The sequence below is a fragment of the Mus caroli genome, unplaced genomic scaffold (genome assembly GCF_978045245.1).
Source record: "Mus caroli unplaced genomic scaffold, Mus_caroli_1 scaffold_7, whole genome shotgun sequence".
Classification (NCBI taxonomy): domain Eukaryota; kingdom Metazoa; phylum Chordata; class Mammalia; order Rodentia; family Muridae; genus Mus; species Mus caroli.
In genome coordinates this window covers 55,642,813-55,664,320 of record NW_028227262.1, presented here as the reverse complement: position 1 = coordinate 55,664,320, position 21,508 = coordinate 55,642,813, and the positions used below count along the sequence as shown (strand labels likewise).

Here is a 21,508-nt window from a genome sequence, read left to right as displayed (position 1 = left end):
TTATTATGCCAAAATACTATTTTTAAGAAGGAATCTATATCCTGTAAAAGATCACAATATCACACTTCAAATCAAGAAGAGGCACACATTCACCCTTTGATTCCCAGTGCCATTGTCTTGCACCTTGGCTCTCCACTCATCCAACATGTCTGCAGAGAGTGAACCTCCTCCATCCCCATTAAAGACTCCCACTGCGGTCACTGGGAGGTGTTGGGCCCCAGACAGCAGAACTGAGGAAAGACCCATTCAGTACCTAAGAGGGGAAGGACAAGGTTTCAAGAACTCTCCTGTAACTCAGTCCAGTCCAGCATTCCTTTCTGGGCATGTCTCCCCTTTGCTAACCAGTTGTGAGAGTCCTTTTGTGAATAACATATCTGGATTAGTTTGCTGAACAATTGCTTTGGCTCAGTTAGCCTCTGATTGTCCTTGCTTTTGTGAGTCAAAAAGCCTTAATCTTATTTGAATGCAATTTAATTCCCTAGAGATCTGAGTCTTTAGTCCTCCCGGTTCATAAAGTGAGGGCTTAGAGCATTTCCAGGGGAGGTGACAGGGTGCTCCTTTCAAGCTGGGTCAATCTACCAAGGAAATAATTAGATAAACGCAAACTCCAATCCAGAGAGGAGGAGGAAAAGAATTTCTCCACAAATTACTTTTAGGACATCTAAGTGGAATTGAATTAGGATGTCAAGGGCCAGAGAGCTCTCAGGAGGTCATGTGATCTAGTCCGCTGTTACTGGGCAAGAGCACAGATGGGCAAGTCACGCTTTCATTTAAAAGGCCTGAGAGTGAGAAGCAAACATTTTACCTAGGCACCAATGCCGGTCTTGCAAGATAGGCTAGGGGACTTTGTGGAATTCAAGGGATACTCAGTAAAAAATGCAATATAATTCATTAATCAGTCTTTAAAGATTTATTTATTTTTATTTTATATGCGTGTCTTGACTTTCTGTGTGCCTGTGAATGCCTGGTGCTCACTGATGCCAGAAGAGGGCATCATATCTCTGGAACTGGAATTAGAGATGGTTAGCTGTTATGGGTGCTGGGAATTGAACCTGGGTCCTCTGAAAGAATAGCCAGTGCTTATAACCTCTGAGCCATCTCTTCAATCTCAGTCATTAAACAGGTTTATAATTAAATGCTTGTTTATTAAAACCCTGCTATATGTCAAAGACTATCTTAGGCATTAAAGTCATATCTGTCAATTTATATTCCAGTGAGTAAAGGAAAGAATAACTAATAAGATAGTTGAAGGGTTTGTTAGACATCAGTGTATTCATTAAAAATGGAAAACATTGGATCAGGAATGAAATAATGGATTCCATGTGTTATATATGTATAAAGATAGATAGGTGGATGGATAGATAGATGGATGGATAGGTATGTAGGTAAATAGATAGATAGATTTCAAAAGAAGGATTTAAGTCAGAGAGGGCCAGAAGAAGGTAGAAAGTGTAGGGAAATGTGAACAACATAGATCATATATGTCTATGCAAAATTTAAAGAATAAGACATTACATTGTTCCATTTTAAAAGAATAGCAGTATGTGCCAAGTCAGGTGTTTCTATAAACGAATAAGCATGGGGGCTTCCTATATGCTAACAGCTTAAAATGGAACCTTCCATGATATTTTTCATAAATAATGTATGTAATATAGAGATATAATGCACATGACACTTTTGTTAGTCCCTTGTATATAGTGGGGTTGTTTGAGTAGAATAGATTCAGACAGACTTTGGGCAAAATAGGATTTAGGGGTAGTAGTGGTGACAGAGTTCTCTTTGAAGAGTCACATTCAGTTGAGAACACCTCTGCCCCCATCTTATCCATCTAGGTTTAGGCAGGGTGAGAGGAATAAAAGAAAACTTCAGCAAGAAAAATGGTAACATAACGCCCAGAGGGAAAAGCCCAGTGCATCTGAATTAACAGTCTGCGCTAGGTCAGCAGGATGGATTTGGTTTAGGAAGAAGATATTGGAGAAGGATTGTTATAGATCTCAGTGGCCAGCCATAACCCACTAGAATGACAGGGTTGACTGGGTGGACTCTGATTTAACATCTCATATGCACAGTTCTGAACCACACATGGTGTATGCTTCAGATGAATCACAAATATGAAGTTACACACTGTCTAGTGGGTATGTCATGAACTGTACCACACAGGGCTGTGTAAGCACATTAAATGGTGGCCACATAACACCACAACACCATCACCTATGCATCATCTCTCAGCATTTGTCCCTGTTACCAAGCAATTCATGACCATGTTGTGCTTTCTCTAACAAGTTACTAACTTATTTGAAAATGAACAGACTACACACACAAAAATGGTAAAATCTTTATAAGAAACATGTTCTTGGACAGTGTGTAATCTCTGAGTAGAAAATTTTTACCTTATGGAGATTCCCCCGATAGTAGGCAGAAAGCAAAGCATGAGCACAGACAGCTTCAGAGCCTTCTTCTTAAGCAGAACAAAAGCACAGCGCACTTGACGTTGGACTTATCACCCCCCGTGTTGCTTTGGTTAGGATTTGTCCATTCACCTATATAGTCTAGCTTTAACACAAGACCTTTTTAACCACAGAGCCAAACCTGGTCCCATTCAAGCTAAAAGCCATAATCTATTAAAATTTGCTGCAGTGAGCCTAAGAGCATGATTTCCAGTTCACTTCATTTCCAAAAACCTTCTCATGCGAGACCTAAGAATGAAGCACCTGGTCATTCTGCTTGAGCAGCTCGAACACTCGATTCATCCCCCTGGGCTTCTCCTAGTATGAAGGCTGCGTCTGTTAGCCACACGGACTCCTCTGTGCATTCTACTTCCAATCTCAGTACTGTGTTTCTCTTCTCATGGAGCTTCTTCTGGGGCAGAAATCCCCTGGGCTTCAAGGAATCGTGCTTGCTTTGGATGTCAACATGATGCAGGTGTGTTGAGATTTAAAGGCAGACTCTGAATATGAGATAAAAATGGATTCAAATATGATAGGCCAGAGAGACTTACTTTTTATAGCCAAGTGAATTAGTGATATATTTGGACATATGGGATTCACATTATGTCTAGTTTTCTTCAGTATTCTTGGTGGGAAAACTGTAGCAAGAGAAATGGTTTTCTATTCCCTTATGGTTTTGCTTATTCAGGGGAGAGTCACCAATCAACATTTGGTCCTCACATCAATGGCCTGTTTAGGTTAACTAGCTGCACGGCTACCAGTTACTCAGCAGGGACTTCTGTGGAGTGCTGGGATGCTTAGAGCCGCTCAAATATAGCCTCTTGCCTATTGTAGCTTTTACCATACTTAGGAGACAAAATTCTAACAATTTTATAGGAAGAAAAAAAATCCCAACAAGATACATCACCTGTCTGTTACAAAATTGGGACCCACATATCCTTAACTGACTGGTTAGAGACTTCAGGGACAAAATGGGATTCTGAGATGATACACTCTCCTGTTTGATAAAGTATGGTATAGTTCAGGGGTTCTCGACCTTCTTAATGCTGGAAACCTTCAATACAGCTCCTCATGTTGTTGTGACCCCAACCATAAAGTGATTTCCGTTGCTACTTCATAACTGTAATTTTACTACTGGTATGAATTGGAATGTAGATGTTTGTGTTTTCCAATGGTTTTGTGGGAACACCTGTAAAAGGATCATTCAACTCCTCCAAGGATTCACGACCCACAGGTTGAGAACAACTGATGTTGCTTATGCCAAATATTCTGACTGCTTCATGTATTAGCTCATCCAAAGATCTCATAACCATACTCAGATTAACAGCTTTCTCATCCTGATTTGTAGCTAGGAAGATGCAGGCACATAGTTGTTAAACACTCATTTCATCAGGAAACTAAAAGTACCATTTGGTTGCAAGCCGTCTAGCTTCAAGTTCTGTCTTTTCCCCTTCCATGTGTTTTATTGTCATGTGTTTGAAATGAAAAGATAATGAGACTAAAATTTTAAAATTTTAAGTACATTTCTAGCTTCCCTTTTCTTTTTCCAAATACCCCTGTATATCACTTTTTGTTCTCTTCACTTATGCCTCCCTTTTTGTTTTGTTTCTTTGTTTGTTTGTCTTAGAATTGAAATGAAAAATTTTAATAATATGTGCCATGGATCTCCTGAGTACTAGAGCCAAAGGCATGCATCACTACCGCCTGGCTTTTAGTACATGTATGTCCCATTTATTATTTTCACTGAGAACATATTATGCAAAATACAATCAAATAAGTGAAAGACTTTTCATTATGAAAAAATAAGATAACTAGACACCCTGGCTTCAGAGGTGCCTCAGGTGTGCAGAGTTTTTGATAACTCATTTGTTACAAACATGATGTCTATGGCTGGGTCTATCTTCCAGTTATGGATTCTTCTATAAACACACATTGCAAAGGTGGGTGGAGTGATCTTCTGTGTTCTCAAAGTCAGCTTGGTTAATTGGATATGGCAGTACTCACTTGTAATTCTAACTCTATAGATAGCAAGAAAAACTGCAACAAATCTAGGCCATCCTAGGTTACATAGTGAGTTTGGGGCCACCTTGGGTTATAGATATAGGAAGAACTTGTCTTAAAATAACAAAGTGAAACAAAACCCAAATGCCCACATCCTACATGTATCCAGGGACTTGACCTTATTGGTACAGAGGAAATAAAGGACAGCCACACACTTAGAACAACTGGGATTGGATGGACTGGGGTCTCTGATGGAGAAGCTGCACAATGTATTTATTATACACATGTGGACAGGGAAGTGGGGTTAGTGCATACAGCTAATTTAATAAGGCAGGGTTATGACGTACACCTCAACCAATGAGGCAGGCTCAGCAGCTAATACAGAAGGAGCAGCCTCTGTAGGGAAGCAGTCTTCAGGACATAAATATCTGTTGCAGGGATAAAGTTATGTTGGACGTTTTCTGCACACACTGTTAACATCCACATTTGAATCAGGAAGTAAGGCTTTGCCATTTCCTGGAGCCTAGCCCATTGAAGGCTTGGCAATTTAATGAGGCTGAGGCTTTGAGATCCTTGACATGGCTATGTCAACAGGACATATTCACTACAGATTTCAATCACTCGGGGCTTCTGATCCCTATATCAAATAGTCACTTCACCTACACAGAATGAAATATTGATTTTAAATTAATAGATTTACACAGATATACAGAGGGTGATTCCATTCTTTTTTAGAACTGTGTTATATTTTTCACAGAAATGACAAATAATTTGAAAGTCATAGAAAAATAATTACATTAGGAAACACTGATTGTACCCCAAAAACCTGTATTTTGCTAATATCATAGAGGCTGAGGCAGAAGAATTGTGAGTTCAAAGCTATCCCAGGCTTTATCACAAGACTCCAAGAAAGTGGATGGGAGTACATGAGAAGCAAGAGGGAGACTTGCATTTTACAACTGAAGTATTTAAAATTCAGGTTGCTTAAAGTGACCAGCTAAAGACAGCACAGCTAACAGTGAACAATGGCTTCTTTTTCTGACCTCTTAATACACAGTAGGCTTTATTCCAAGCACTGTCATAGGGCTCAGTCTAATGACAGCTTATAAGGTAAATATTGTTTCCTGCTTTTCAGAGAAGGAAACTGAGGTTTCAAGACAACACAATTTGTGCTAAGATCAAACATCTGCTGAGAAGTAGTTTTGAGACTCCAATGACAGTCTTCACAATTCCAAGTTTACTATAAACTAAGTCCAAGTCATGTAGGGTCAGCAGGTTAATAGGTTAGCAGGATAGTAGGTTAATCACAAAGTGGATCCATACCCACATTTCTTTCAAGATCACTCAGCTTCATGCTGTATTTGAATGTTAAGAATCTGTGAAACGTGGACAAGATAGAGAGTATTAAGGTTGAAATTTATGGCAGGAGAGCACGCAGACTGCAGAAGCAACAGAGCTTCTTGGACAGGGTCCCTTCGGGCCTTCATCATCAGTCAGGAGGTGGAGCTGACCCTCAGTCCTGTGTGCACCCTCCCTGCCAGAGGAGAGTTGACCACCAGGGAGTGTTCTGACCCATGGGACTCAGGAGAGAGCTGGTCTCCCAGGAGTGCTGACAGAGGCTAATAGATTCACAGGAGGAACAAGCTCCAACCAGAGACAGCTAGAACATCTAACACCAGAGATTACCACATGGTGAAAGGCAAACATAAGAATCTTACTAACAGAAACCAAGACCAATCAGCATCATCAGAACCTAGTACTCCCATCACAGCAAGTCCTGAATACCCCAACACACCTGAAAATCAAGATTCAGATTTAAAATAATATTTCATGTTGTTGGTAGAGGACTTAAAGAAGGATGTTAATAACTCCCTTATAGAAATAGAGGTGAGCACTGCTAAGCATGTAGAAATCCTTAAAGAGGAAACACAAAAATCCCTTAAAGAATTACAGGAAAACACAAACAAACAGGTGAAGGAATTTGACAAAAGCATCCAGGATCTAAAAATGGAAGTAGAAACTATAAAGAAAACCCAAAGGGAGACAAATCTGGAGATAGAAATCCTAGGAAAGAAATCAGGAGCCATAGATACAAGCATCACCAACAGTATACAAGAGATGGAGAAGAGAATCTCAGGTGCAGAAGATTCCACAGAAAACATGGACACAACAATCAATGAAAATGCAAAATGAAAAGATCCTAACTCAAAACATCCAGGAAATTCAGGGCAAAATGAGAAGACCAAACCTAAGGATAATAGGTATAGGTGAGAATGAAGACTTTCAACTTAAAAGGCTAGTAAATATTTTCAACAAAATTATAGAAGAAAACTTCCCTAACCTAAAGAGAGAGATGGCCATGAACATACAAGAAGCCTACAGAACTCCAAATAGACTGGACCAGAAAAGAAATTCCTCCTGACACATAATAATCAGAACAACAAATGCACTAAATAAAGATAGAATATTAAAACCAGTAAGGGAAAAAGGTAAAGTAACATATAAAGGCAGACCTATTAGAATTACACCAGACTTCTCACCAGAGACTGTGAAAGTCAGAAGATTCTGGACAGATGTTATACAGACCCTAAGATAACACAAATGCCAGCCCAGGCTACTATACCCAGCAAAACTCTCAATTACCATAGATGGAGAAACCAAATTCATACAATATCTTTCCACTAATCCAGCCCTTCAAAGGATAATAAAGGGAAAATCCCAACACAAAATGGAAATTATGCCCCAGAAAAAAAGCAAGAAAGTAATCTTTCAACAACCTAAAGAAGAGAGCCTCAAGAACAGTTAGAGCCCAACTCTAACAACAAAATAACAAGAAACAAGAATTACTTTTCCTTAATATCTCTTAAATCAATGGACTCAATTCCCCAATAAAAAGACATAGACTAACAGACTGGCTACATAAACAGGCCCCAACATTTTGATGCATACAGGAAACCTAAGTCAGGGACAAAGACAAGACACTACCTCAGAATAAAAGGCTGGAAAACAATTTTCCAAGCAAATGGTCCCAAGAAACAAGCTAGAGTAGCCATTCTAATATCAAATAAAATTGAGTTTCAACCCAAAGTTATCAAAAAAGACAAGGAGGGGCACTTCATACTCATCAAAGGTAAAATCTACCAAGATGAACTCTCAGTTTTGAACATCTATGCTCCAAATGCAAGAGCATCAACATTCATTAAAGAAACTTTAGTAAAACTCAAAGCACACATTAAACCACACACAATAATAGTGGGAGACTTCAACACCCCATTCTCATCAATGGACAGATCCTGGAAACTAAACACAGACAGAGTGAAACTAACAGAAGTTATGAAACAAATGGATGAAACAGATATCTATAAAACATTTCATCCTAAAACAACAACAAAAAAAATGCCTTCTTCTCAGCACCTCATGGAACCTTCTCCAAAATTGCCCATATAATTGGTCACAAAACAGGCTTCAATAGATACAAAAATATTGAGTATCCTATCAGATCACCATGAACTAAGGCTGCTCTTCAATAACAACATAAATAATAGAAAGCCAACATACATGTGGAAAATGAATAACACTCTACTCAATGATAACTTGGTCACAAAAGAAATGAAGAAAGAAATTAAAGACTTTTTAGAGTTTAATGAAAATGAAGCCACAACATACCCAAACTTATGGGACACAATGAAAGCATTCCTAGGAGAAAAACTCACAGCTATGAGTACCCCCCAAAAGAAACTAGAGCGAGAATACACTAGCAGCCTTACAGCACACCTAAAAGCTCTAGATCAAAAGGAAGCAAATACACCCAAGAGGAGTAGATGGCAGGAAACAATCAAACTCAGGACTAAAATCAACCAAGTGGAAACAAAAAGAACTATTCAAAGAATCAACCAAATCAGGAGCTGGTTCTTTGAGAAAATCAACAAGATAGATAAACCCTTAGCCGGACTCACTAGAGGGCACAGGGACAGCATCCTAATTAACAAAATCAGAAATGAAAAGGGAGACATAACAACAGAATCTGAAGAAATCAAAGAAATCATCAGATCCTACTACAAAAGCCTATACTAAACAAAACTGGAAAACCTGGATGAAGTGAACAAATTCCTAGACAGATACCAGGTCCAAAATTAAATCAGGATCAGATCAATGATCTAAACAGTCCCATGTCCCCTAAAGAAATAGAAGCAGTCATGAATAGTCTCCCAAAAAAAAAAAAAAAAAAAAAAAAAACCCAGAACCAGATGGGTTTAGTGCAGAGTTCTATCAGACCTTCAAAGAAAACCTAATTCCAACTCTTCTCAAACTATTACACAAAATAGAAACAGAAGGTACTTTGCCAAATTCATTCTATGAAGCCATAATTACTCTGATACCTAAACCACACAATGACCCAACAAAGAAAGAGAACTTCAGACCCATTTCCCTTATGAATATCGATGCAAAAATAGTTGATAAAATTCACAAACTGAATCCAAGAACACATCAAAACGATCACCCATCATGATCAAGTAGGCTTCATCCAAGGTATGCATGGATGGTTTAATATACAGAAATCCATCAACGTAATTCACTATATAAATAAATTTAAAGACAAAAACCACATGATCATCTCATTATATTGTGAGAAAGCATTTCATAAAATCCAATACCCATTCATGATAAAAGTCAGGAATTCAAGGCCCATACCTAAACATAATAAAAGCAATAAACTGCTAACCAGTAGCCAACATCAAACTAAATGGAGAGAAACTTGAAGCAAGCCCACTAAAAGCAGGGACTAGATAAGGCTGTCCACTTTCTTCCTACCTATTCAATATAGTACTTGAAGTCCTAGCCAGGACAACTAGACAACAAAAGGAGATCAAGGGTATACAACTTGGAAAGGAAGAAGTCAAAATATCACTATTTGCAGATGATATGATATTATATATATATATAAATTCTACCAGAGAACTCCTAAACTTGACATACAACTTCAGTGCAGTAGCTGGATATAAAATTAACTGAAACAAATCAGTGGCCTTTCTCTACACAAAGGGTCAAAAGGCTGAGAAAGAAATTAGGGAAACAACACCCTTCACAATACACACAGATCATCTACAATACCTTGGTGTGACTCTACTAAGGAAGTTAAAGATTTGTATGATAAGAACTTCAAGCCTCTGAAAAAAGAAACTGAAGAAGATCTCAGAAGATGGAAAGATCTCCCATGCTCATGGATTGGCAGGATTAATATAGTAAAAATGGCTATCTTGCCAAAAGCATTCTACAGATTCAATGCAATCTCCTTTAAAATTCCAACTCTATTCTTCAACGAATTAGAAAGGGCAATCTGCAAATTCATCTGGAATAACAAAAAATCTAGGATAATAAAAACTCTTCTCAACAATAAAAGAACCTCTTGTGGGATCACCATCCCTGACCTCAAGCTGTACTACAGAGCAATTGTGATAAAAACTGCAAGGTTCTGGTATAGCGACAGACAGGTAGCTCAATGGAATAAAATTGAAGTCCCAGAAATGAACCAACAAATCTATGGTCATGTGATCTTTGACAAAGGAGCTAAAACTATCAAGTAGAAAAAAGACAGCATTTTCAACAAATGGTGCTGGCTCAACTAGCCATTATCATGTAGAAGAATGAGAATTGATCCATTCTTATCTCCTTGTACAAAGCTCAAGTCTAAGTGGATCAAGGAACTCCACATAAAACCAGAGACACTGCAACTTATAGAAGAGAAAGTGGGGAAGAGTATGGAATATATGGGGACAGGGGAAAATTCCTGAATAGAACAGTAATGACTTGTGCTGTAAGATCGAGAATCGACAAATGGGACCTCATAAAATTGCAAAGCTTCTGTAAGGCAAAGGACACTGTCAAGAAGACAAAAAGTCCACCAACAGATATGGAAAAGATTTTTACCATCCTAAATCTAATAGGGGACTAATATCCAATATATATAAAGAACTCAAGAAGTCGGACTCCAGAAAACCATATAACCCTAGACAAAAATGGGGTACAAAGCTAAACAAAGAATTCTCAACTGAGGAATACCTATCGCTGAGAAGCACCTGAAAAAAATGTTCAACATCCTTAATCATCAGGCAAATACAAATCAAAGCAACCCTGCAATTTTGCCTCACACCAGTTAGCATGGCTAAGATAAAAAATTCAGGTGACAGCAGACACTGTCAAGGATGTGGTGAAAGAGTAGCACTCCTCCATTGCTGGTGGGATTGCAAGCTGGTACAACCACTCTGGAAATCAGTTTGGTGATTCCTCAGAAAATTGGACATAATACTACCAGAAGATCCAGCAATACCTCTCCTGGGCATATACCCAGAAGATGTTCCAGCTTATAATAAGGACACATGCTCCATTATGTTCACAGCAGCCTTATTTGTAATAGCCAGGAGCTGGAAAGAATCCAGATGTCCCTCAACAGAGGAATGGATACAGAAAATGTGGTACATTTACACAATGAAGTACTACTCAGCTATTAAAAATAATGAATTTATGAAATTCCTAGGCAAATGGTGGACCTGGAGGGCACCATCCTGAGTGAGGTAACCCAATCACAAAAGAACACACATGATATGCACTCACTGATAAGTGGATATTAGCCCAAAACTTTGATTACCCGATACAATTTGCAAAACATATGAAACTCAAGAAGAAGGAAGACCAAAATGTGGATACTTCATTCCTTTTTAGAATGGGGAACAAAATACCCATGAAAGGAGTTACAGAGACAAAGTTCAGAGCTAAGACAGAATGAAAGACCATCCAGAGACTGCCCCACCCGGGGATCCATCCCATACACAACCACCAAACGGAGACACTATTGCATATGCTAGAAAGATTTTGCTTACAGGACCCTGACATAGCTCTCTCTTGTGAGTCTATGCCAATGTCTGGCAAATATAGAAGTGGATGCTCACAGTCATCTATTGGATGGTACACAGGGATGAAGGATCTAGAGAAAGTGCCCAAGGAGCTGAAGATGTCTGCAGCCCTATAGAAGAAACAACAATATGAACTAACCAGTATCACCAGAGCTTGTGTTTCTAGCTGTTTATGTAGCAGAGGATGGCTTAGTCAGCCATTAATGGGAGGAGAGGTCCTTGGTCTTGTGAAGATCATATGCCCCAGTATAGGCAAATGCCAGAGCCAGGAAGTGGGAGTGGTTGTGTTGGGGAGCAGGGGGAGGTGGTAGAGTACAGGGGATTTTCGGAGAAGAAACTAGGAAAGGGGATAGCATGTGAAATGTAAATGAAGAAAATATCTAATAAAAAAGGTTGAAATTTATCCAAATAAATGAATATTTAAGTTTCCAGTTATTAATATACCTTTCATAGTAACAAGTATTCTTGATTTGAATGTGATAATGTCGTTGGACCACAAGATTAAATTTAATAGTACTATGATAATGTTTTCAAAACAGTGTGATGTAATGCGTTGGATGGGCCAAACATAAATTAACTTCTCTAAGAATTCTCCTTCTCAGTCTCCATGTGCTCAGCCCACATCTTGTTTTGTATTTTTAAGTTTCACTAGACTCCGACAGTACTTCAATAACAAACAATAGCCTTTAGGTAAGTCTTTCATCGTTGAGAGAACATCATGGTTTTCTTTATGCCATGCCTTGATTAACTGCCATCTTTTGGTGGTGGTAAATGAAACCAAGTTACCAGCAGCCTGCTCTGTCTTCCAGGGGACTGCTGAAGGCTTTTTATTTGGAAGCTATGAAACTTGAGGTTCTACTGAAAAGGAGAAGAGGCTGCTGGAGATGGGAAGTCAAGAAAACGTAAGTGACATTGCCCACCCAGTGTCCCCACATTTCTTCTATCAGCACAATGAAAGTTTAGAGACTTAACAGTGATATTGCAGCGTTTTGTCCCTGAGGCCATAGTAGGAAGCAGAACTCACAACTCACACCCACAACTATCTGCCTGTAAATTGCTGTGGGTGGGGCCATATGGGTGTGGGATCTGGAGGTCAGAGAATAATGCTAGGTTTTGGTCTTCCACTTGCACTTTATTTGCAGCAGGTACCGCTGCTGCATACAGTAGGCCATACTTCAAACTTTCCACCTCCCTGCTTCCCATAAGAGCACATGGATTACTGTGTTTAGCTTTGGTGTAGCGTCTAGGGATCTAAATGGAGGTCTACACAGCTGTGTGGCAAGTGATTTATACACCAAACGGTCTCCCTAGCTCCTTTCTATAAATTCTCACATTCCTTCCCAACTGGCACAGGAGATTTGGCAATGGCAGAACAGGTCCTTGGAGCATAGACAACCCCAAGGCTGATCTTCTGTTGATTACTTCAGTTTCCTAAACACTTTTCATAATTAAAGAATTGAGTTAATTGCTGATGAGGTACCTGGCACATAGTTCACACAGGTCCTACTTGTGTTGGCCGTGTTCCTCTGGCAAAGTGGAAAGTTGAGTGTGCTCTGAGGCACCATTTTGCTCTTCTTTCCAGAAAGAGTTTGGACTATTGGCAGCCCCTGGCAGCCCGGACACACCTAGCAGCCTAGACTTGGGGCATGAATACTCATTGCTCTAATGAATGCTCTTCTTACTCAGGCCATCTACTTTACTATCCCACCGAAAAGTATTATTGCAACAAAGGTTCCATCAGCTGGAGGTAGGAAGTAGGAATCTCATAATAAACAATTTTCTGCAATCACACAGATATGGCATAGCTCAAAGCAGATGGTTTATTTCAGCCTTTGGAATGGGTCTGCCAATGTCCAATCATGAAGGAAATGACTAACATATACATGTCTTCCCCAGGGCGGTCTCTAGCTGCCTCACTGTGGTTCAGAGGGTCCCCATAATGTGCTTTCCTGGGAATTCAGCTCTCCAAAACATCACCATCACCCCATCCCAAGGCCTTGGTCATGTGTAGGAATTACCTTGGTGGGGTCTTTATTGCTGCTGTTATAGCTAAAGTGTCACCTCCTCTCTGTAAAGAATGATCTGCTATGTAACCTTGTGGTTTCTCATGGAAGTGTGTGTGTGTGTGTGTGTCCACCATCTTGGTTTCTGGCAACAGAATTATAACCTCAATTAATAGGGATAAAAGACATGTAATGGTAAGGGTTAGTGGGGGCTTTATTATTAGCTGGATTGAGTCACAACTAAATTCTGAAATTTCCTTTAACTATCAGAGGCTCCCCTTTTTGGTCTCATACTCACTGGCATGGGCATGGTCCCACTTCCCCTACCACGCTCCTCCATCCCTTTCCCAGCAGCTTTCTTTGGTTCCCATTGTTTTTCACTAATCTTGCTCTAGTATTCCTCAGCACAAAGGAGGTGACAATTTGTCATATCCCCAGGGAAATACACCAATGTCCTCAGCGCAACCCTATCACAATTTATCACAATATTTAATGTCTTTATACCTATTCACATTGCTGGCCCCATCCTCCCTCCCCCCACCCCCACCCCCACTTTTTTTCTTAAACTTTCTTCTCTTGAACTTCGCTTCCTGGGATTGTCAGAAATTCTTGTTTCTGGGCCTTGACACCTGCTCCTTGTGTTTCCTCCCATTCCTCCCTAGCTGCCCTTGTTCTCCAAGTCACTGTACTAACATATATTTATTTCAGTTTTGAAGTGGTAATGCTTTCCTTCTGAAAACTTCCAAAAGAGGTATGGAGTCGTCCGACAGTCATCTGGGTTCCCACAATGCCCAACTTCTTAGTTGGCTTCTCCATGAAGTTTGCATTTGTCCTGAGCCATTTCATAGCTCTACTAGTGACTGCGGCGCTTTGTCTTCACTCCGGAGTATTGATTTTAACCCGTATGTGTGTGCCCCAGAAGCCTGAAGAACGTTCAGGATCCCCTGGAACTGGAGTTCCTGGTGGTTGTGAGCCACCTGATGTGGGTGCTGGGAAATGAATCCCAGTCCTCAGCCAGAGCAGCAAGTGATCTTAGCGACTGAGCCACCTGGATCTCTAGTTTCAGTCATTAGTGAATTTAAATAACCATGAAAGGATTAAAAAAGAAAGAAAGAAAGAAATGCTTGATTTGCATGGCTTTCAAAGACATTTGGAGGCAACTCACCAGCTAATTATTTACTGGGTTACCTCTACTCATCCATCACTCTGGCTTTCTCTTGTCACCAAGAAACAGCATAACCCACTGAGGAGTCTCCACTCACAGACCCTGCCATTCACAGTGTAAAGTTAGAAGGTGACTTTTAGAAGCCTGTGGTGGTACCTCTCAGCAGAGCAAAATCTCAAAAAAGGAAGGAGGTCCCAGCCAGTGCTCAAATTGCAAGATTCAGTGCTTTATATTTTTGGCATGGCCCTAGAGACAAATACATAATCACGAAGGTATGTAATCTGGTCTGGAAACTCGGGCCAGATAGGATGACATGGAGAGAAAAACACACACACGAACACACATAACCATGAGCGCTCTGATTTGTAAAAACCACATTAATGGATGGCAGCTTCCTACCTCTGAAGTGATTTATAAATTAAAATAATTGCTTCTTTGAACTGTTCTGATATTAATTGACCTATCACTAATGGAAGAACAGTCTCCAAACCATCCAAACATTACCTAAACATTCTTATTCCCTTTATTCTGGAAATTCAAAAAACCCACAAAAATAGACTCTCTGTTCTGATGCCAAGGGTCATAAAGGAAAAACCCATCATTTTTGATGACTTTGCAATTCTTATTCTATTTCTTCATCAAATTAACTCTAAGAGCAATGGCCAGTACTCTGAACCTGAAGTCTTCCCACCCAGCCTTCCCTTTAGAAGTCCCGCCTTGAGCACATGGATCCAGTTCTAGTTCAGATTTCAGTAATGAGAGCAGGGCAATTCATTATTTTTTATTAATTTAGCTTTGGATCCATACCCCCAAGTCACCTCAGATAGGAGGCTCTTGGCATTTCCTTTCAAGGTAAATGAGAGAGAATTGAACATGCTGTGGTCCAGATCTGCACAAGTGGAGAAGTACTTACTGGGGGACACTGAACAGTGGTGACCATGACTTAGCTTGAAAAGGCAAAAAGCATAGTGTTGGAGATAGGGACTCATAGCAGGAGTTCTAAACCAGGGACATCTGACCCCTCAAGGAACTAGTTGTCCAGAGATTTTTGATTGTTACAGCTTGGGGAGGAAGAAAAACTGCTTCTGCCATCAAATGGCCGCTGAACAATTTTGAAGGAACATGTCACAAGGAACACAAGGGACCACCCAGACTCCATGTCAATAGGACCCAAGCTGAGAATCCATCCCTGCAGTCTGGAAGTTTTTGTGTGGTTGTTTATATTTGTTTTTGATTTATTTATTTTATGTATGTGAATATACCTTGGCTCTCCTCAGACACACCAGAAGAGGGCATCAGATCCCACTACAGATGGTTGTGAACCACCATGTGGTTGCTGGGAATTGAACTCAGAACCTGTGGAAGAATAGTCAGTGCTCTTAACTGAGGAGACATCTCTCCATACCAGAAGTTGTGTTTTATAGTGCCTCTTTGTGGTTGTATGGCCATGGTATGTTTACTTTTATTTTGTTTTATGTGGATATGCACATTTGAGTGCTTAAGCATGCATGCATGTAGAGGCCAAGGAGCGGAGTGTCACATGCTATCTACTTTTTTTTTTCTTTTGAAGGACAGCCTCTCACTGGCATGGAGCACAGCAAGCAGGCTAGGCTGGCTGGCTAGTGATCTCCATCCCATCTATCTTTGCCTTCTCAGCACCGGGATTGCATACCCACCCAGAATTCTTGGCATGTTTCTTCATCCTCTCCATTTCAAGTTTTATTTTTATAAAAGGAAGATAACAGTAAGATATCTAATTTCATTAATGTTTAATCAAGAAAGTTGTAAAGGTTTAAATATATGTTCTATTTTGATTTATCTCCTAGTGTGTTTCAAGGAGAACTTTCCAAGATCTGAGGGTCAACTGTCAGCTTCACGTGTTTTAAATTGACATGTATTTGTCCAGATTTACAGAGTTCAGCATAGCAAGTTAACGCATGATATGTAATAAATGATGATCCAATTGGGGGTATTTAGTATTTCCATTTCTTCATTTATCACTCTATGCTCTGGGAAGCATCAAAGTCTTTTAGTTATTTTGAAGTATCTCATGAATGTTATAGGCAACAATTAGGTCATTTCAGCATGAACCATAGGGGGAAAAATCCTCCTGTTTATTGACTATTGGTATATTTCTGTGGATTGATGCCTATTACATAACCTCTTTGCAGCCACACACCCCTGTCTTTAATGACCTGTAGTCTACTCTATTTTATGAAGTCAATTGTATTAAATCTCCAAGATAATTGATAACATGCCATATTTATCTTTCTGTGCCTGGATAGTTCATTAAAGAAAGTCTCTTCCAATTTTATCCATTTTTGACACAGATGACAAAACTCCATTCTTATCTATGACTGACTATTACCTCAATGTGGTGTGCATGTGCACATGTGGGGGGCTGGCAGGGAGAGTCTCTTTATTCATCTATCAGTAGAACCCCTGGTAGGCATGTCTTGATTACTATGGATATTGCAAGTGCAGACATGTCAGAGGTATGCTGAGCACATTTTCTTTGGGTGTATGCTGAGCACATGGCTGTTCTGACCTTAGTTTGCGGAACCTCTGTAACATTTTCACATTGGCTATCCTAACCTACATTTCCACCAACAGTGTGTAAGCATCCCCTTTGTCCAGATCCTTAACCACATTTCTAAAGAAGTATCACACTAACAGGAATAAGATGTCTCAGCATTTATATTTTTGGTTCCAAAGCCCAAATTAACCTTTTCTTTTACTATATTTGTAGATAGTAACGATATTCAGTTCTGCCTATGAAATGGAAAGCATTTGCTAAAACTAGGTGTTTGTTTGGCATGACTAAGTAATAATAATTTCAAAATGCTAAAGATAATTCTGTGTTGTACTATGAAATGATCAATTATCAGTACAGACATCTTCCAGCATCTAGCAGACCCATGGTCAGATATCCAATAATACTTGGTTTAATTTAACAGCAAAAGAAAAATAAATTGGTGAGAACACCTTTCTCCAGAAATCCCAGGGTAAAACAGAATAGATCTATCCATCAAAGACCTAAAATTAATCTGCCTGTGTTTTCTATACACTCTGGATAATACTGTCAGTGATTTGATGAGGAAAAAAGTCAGGATCTCTGAACATGTCTTAGTGTCATACCACCTACATCCTTAGATCTGGATTGAAGAACAAGGTCTTTGGTCATTCTGCAAGTATTGTTAACATAATAAGTATGTGTCCCTAGTGCGATGCATGCTGGGGACATAGATATTCTAAATATTCTAAATATTCTAGAGATCAGAGCTTAGGGTGGACTTTGCACTTTCACAGAGGCAATACTTTACATCTGGCTGAGCCATGCCTCCTTGATAGTGTGTGTGTGTGTGTGTGTAAGACTTGACATCTGGCTGAGCCATTCCTCCTTGATAAGTAAATGTGTATGTGTATATGTGTATCTGTGTGTGTGTGTATGTGTATGTGTGTGTGTGTATGTGTGTGTGTGTATGTGTGTATGTGTGTGTGTATGTGTGTATGTGTGTGTGTAAGACTTGACATCTGGCTGAATCAGGCCTCCTTGATGAGATGAGTGTGTGTGTGTGTGTGTATGTAAGTGTGCTTATGTATGTGTGTGTTTATGAGTGTATGTTTGTGTGTATTTGTGCTGCGGAACATTCTTTGGCCATGTGCCCACCTTTCCTAGCACATTACTGCCTCAGGTAAGAATGGGCAGGCAGGATCATCCTTGAAAATTCATTAAGCAGATAAAATGCACTGACTGTGAGCTTGGTGTTTCTTGGGAGAGCTGTTCCACCCTTCTTAGTTATATTATTGTAGTGATGGCTATGTTATTTTTATAGGCAGAATGGGCTGATATTCTACATTCGCTGGGGAATTTAAAAAGCACTGCCACCCCCAGGCTAAATAAAACCATTTATTCCTCAGCATAGATCGCATAACCATATACAGCAAGCTGTTGCGAAAACATCTCAGGATTCCTGTTGTTTGGGGGGAAACAGAAAGAGATGAGACACAGGAATAACCGCAAAAAAAACCCTTCTCCTGGCCAGTTGGCCACTCACTCCCAAAGCTAGCGAGGCTTTATCTGCACTACATTGTTTACATATTTTCCTTTGACTCAGGGTGGGGGCGGGAGAGCGTTAGGAAACAAATTCCTCAGAATACACCCCCTCCCACTCCAAGCTGCTTTGTACATAGCCAGCTCATTACAAAATCCTTAATGGTGGTGAAGAAAACACTCAAGGAACATGGTAAAATCTCAAAAGGATGATTTTTTTTATTAAAAACCCCACAATAATTATTCAGGTTCTTACTATAAAAGCAATGCATCTTGCTTGTAGAAACTACAGAGCAAAAAAAAAAAAAAAGTGAAATGCAAATTATGCCTCTGTCTTCAACATGCAGAGATGAGAACTTTCCTTGCTACCTACACAGAGAAAGTTGTTTGTCTCCTGAGTGTGCTCACCGCACTGAACATTCTCTTAGAAAGGCCTGCTGTCATTATAGGTTGGACTCATCAAACTTCTTATGTGACAAGACAAACTGCACATTAGACTTGGTAGGCTGTGTAATGTCTGTTATAACTAGTTTGTTCTGATTCATTCTTTCATGGAACCATGAGAACAGCCACGAACAATGAGTGATCTAACCTGGTTCTCCCGTTAGTGGTCTCCTTTTCTTCCTGTACCTCTAGTTTGCTGAGGTCTACTAAAAGAGCACTATTGTAATAAAGGGAGGCTTTCTCTGTCTCCAGGCTCCTGAAATAATGACTCTGAGACTCAGATTATATTTACAAATACCTCGGCCCCAAGCTTTGGCTGTTCTCTGATTAGCTCATATCTATAGTCGTCCCGTTATTCTATGCTAAGTTCTGCCACATGGCTGGTTACCTCTGTTCAGCTTCTGTGCTTCTGAACTCCTGAACTCCTCCACATTCTGGTGTCTATCCCAGAATAGTTTCTGCTTACCAGGTGACCCAGCTTCTATTCTACCCTTTCCTATAGGCCATAGTGTTTGTTTGTTTGTTTGTTTTGTTTTGTTTTGTTTTGTATTGACAAGTGATTCAACCATACAGGACACAAGAAATTCTCCCCATATACTATTGCTAAAATATTGGGTTTTTTAAAGGCTTACTTATTTCTATGAGTACACTGTAGGTGTTTTCAGACATACCAGAAGAGGGCATCGGATCCCATTACAGATTGTTTTTAGCCATCTTCTGGTTGCTAGGAATTGAACTCAGAACTTCTAGAAGAACAGTCAGTGCTCTTAACTGCTGAGCCATCCCTCCAGCCCCTAAAACATTGTTATTAAATGCCTTTACATTAGTGTCTTAGTTAGGGTTTTACTGCTGTGAACAGACACCAGGACCAAGGCAAGTCTTATAAAAAGCAACATTTAATTGGGGCTGGCTTACAGATTCAGAGGTTCAGTCCATTATCATCAAGGTGGGAGCATGGCAGTATCCAGGCAGGCATGGTGCAGGAGGAGCTGAGAGTTCTAAGTCTTCATCCAAATGCTGCTAGTGGAAGACTGACTTCTAGGCAACGAGGGTGAGGATCTTATACCCACACCCACAGTGACACACCCATTCCAACCAGGTCACACCTATTCCAACAAGGCCATACCTTCAGATGGTGCCACTCCCTGGTCCAAGGATATACAAACCATCACAATTAGCGTCACCAATAGTGTGTTACATGTGTTTATAAGTAGTCATGTGTATACGTGTGTGTGTGTGTGTGTGTGTGTGTGTGTGTGTGCATGTCCAAAGGTGAGAGATCAATCAGGTGTCCTCTATCAGTGCAGAAAAGAGGCCTGAGCACCTGGGAAGTAGAATTTGGAGGATCAGAAGTTTGGTGTCATCTTCAGCTACATTGTGAGTTCAAAGCTAGTATGTGATACATGAGACTCAAAACAATCCTGTCCCCACCCCAATAAATAAAAATGAGGCTGAGAGTAGGAGGCAGGATTGGTTTTTGCCCTGCTGGTGATCAAAACCATAGCCTCCTTCATGGTAGGCAAATTCTTCACCTCTGAGCTGTATCATTTTATTTTTAAGCCTTTGTTTTATTCTTGAGTCATTTCCCTTTTTTAATAAATGGCATTGCTGACAAGCATGGATCAGTTTCTGATGCACTGAAGCCTGGGGTCAGAAACAGAGGTCCCTGATAGGAGGACCTCGAGAATGTCACCATAGCCAAGTGGACATGTAGTTATCTGAAGCTGCTAATCCAGCTCTCGGCACCACAACCCAGACCTTTCCTCTGGATGTCACATTTTCCTCCCCTGATTATTGCATTTCATTCACTATCATACTATAATACTTCAGCTGTCATTCAAGAGGTCCCACTGGAGAAAATGCTATATTGAAAGTGCATTCTGTCTCCCAAAGGAGTGCAGCTTTTAGCTCATTCTCCCTGCAGATCAAAAGTGAGGTCTCTGTAAGCTTAAAAAGTCAAAACAGGATGTCAGCATGTCACCTGGAGGGTGAAGTTCAAGATTCTGAAAAGTACTTCTGGGAATTCAAATGAAGGGAAAAAGGTTTTCATTTGGAATAATATAATATCAAAATAATTGGGGCTCTGACATATGAAGGAATTTATATCCATATGGAATTTTGCAGTTTTTAGGAGATATTGTTTGCCAAATATAGCTTACCATAGTAGATAACTCTGTGTTAATGACCAATGCTTTCTTTCATTCCTCCATTCATTTATTCATTTATTTACCCAATAACGAGCCATTGTGCTTTATGTTTCTAATCAATGCCATTAGGAGTACTTTCTAAGTTCCCCAGGAACCCCGGAGATGGAAAGAGCACAGTCCATGCAACCATATCCACTAGGCCTAAATCAATACCATTTAAATTTATTCACTAATGGTGTCAGTACTGACCACACCTCAGTGCTGTGCATTAAAGCCCAGAGTCAGAAACAGAAGGTCATTGTCTGGCAAAACAACAGAGGTCCACAAAATCGCCAA

The 21,508-nt window shown here is 39.9% G+C and overlaps 1 long non-coding RNA gene across 6 annotated transcripts in view; it reads left to right on the top strand.

Annotated features, from left to right (window-relative positions):
* LOC115031311 (uncharacterized) overlaps window positions 1-21,508 on the top strand; it is a 395,022-nt gene that overhangs the window by 169,810 nt on the left and 203,704 nt on the right. For all 6 annotated transcript variants that reach the window (XR_015047588.1, XR_003836931.2, XR_015047587.1 and 3 more), the window contains exon 3: window positions 12,169-12,261. This is a non-coding gene — a long non-coding RNA (uncharacterized LOC115031311). The remainder of the gene's footprint in view (window positions 1-12,168; window positions 12,262-21,508) is intronic.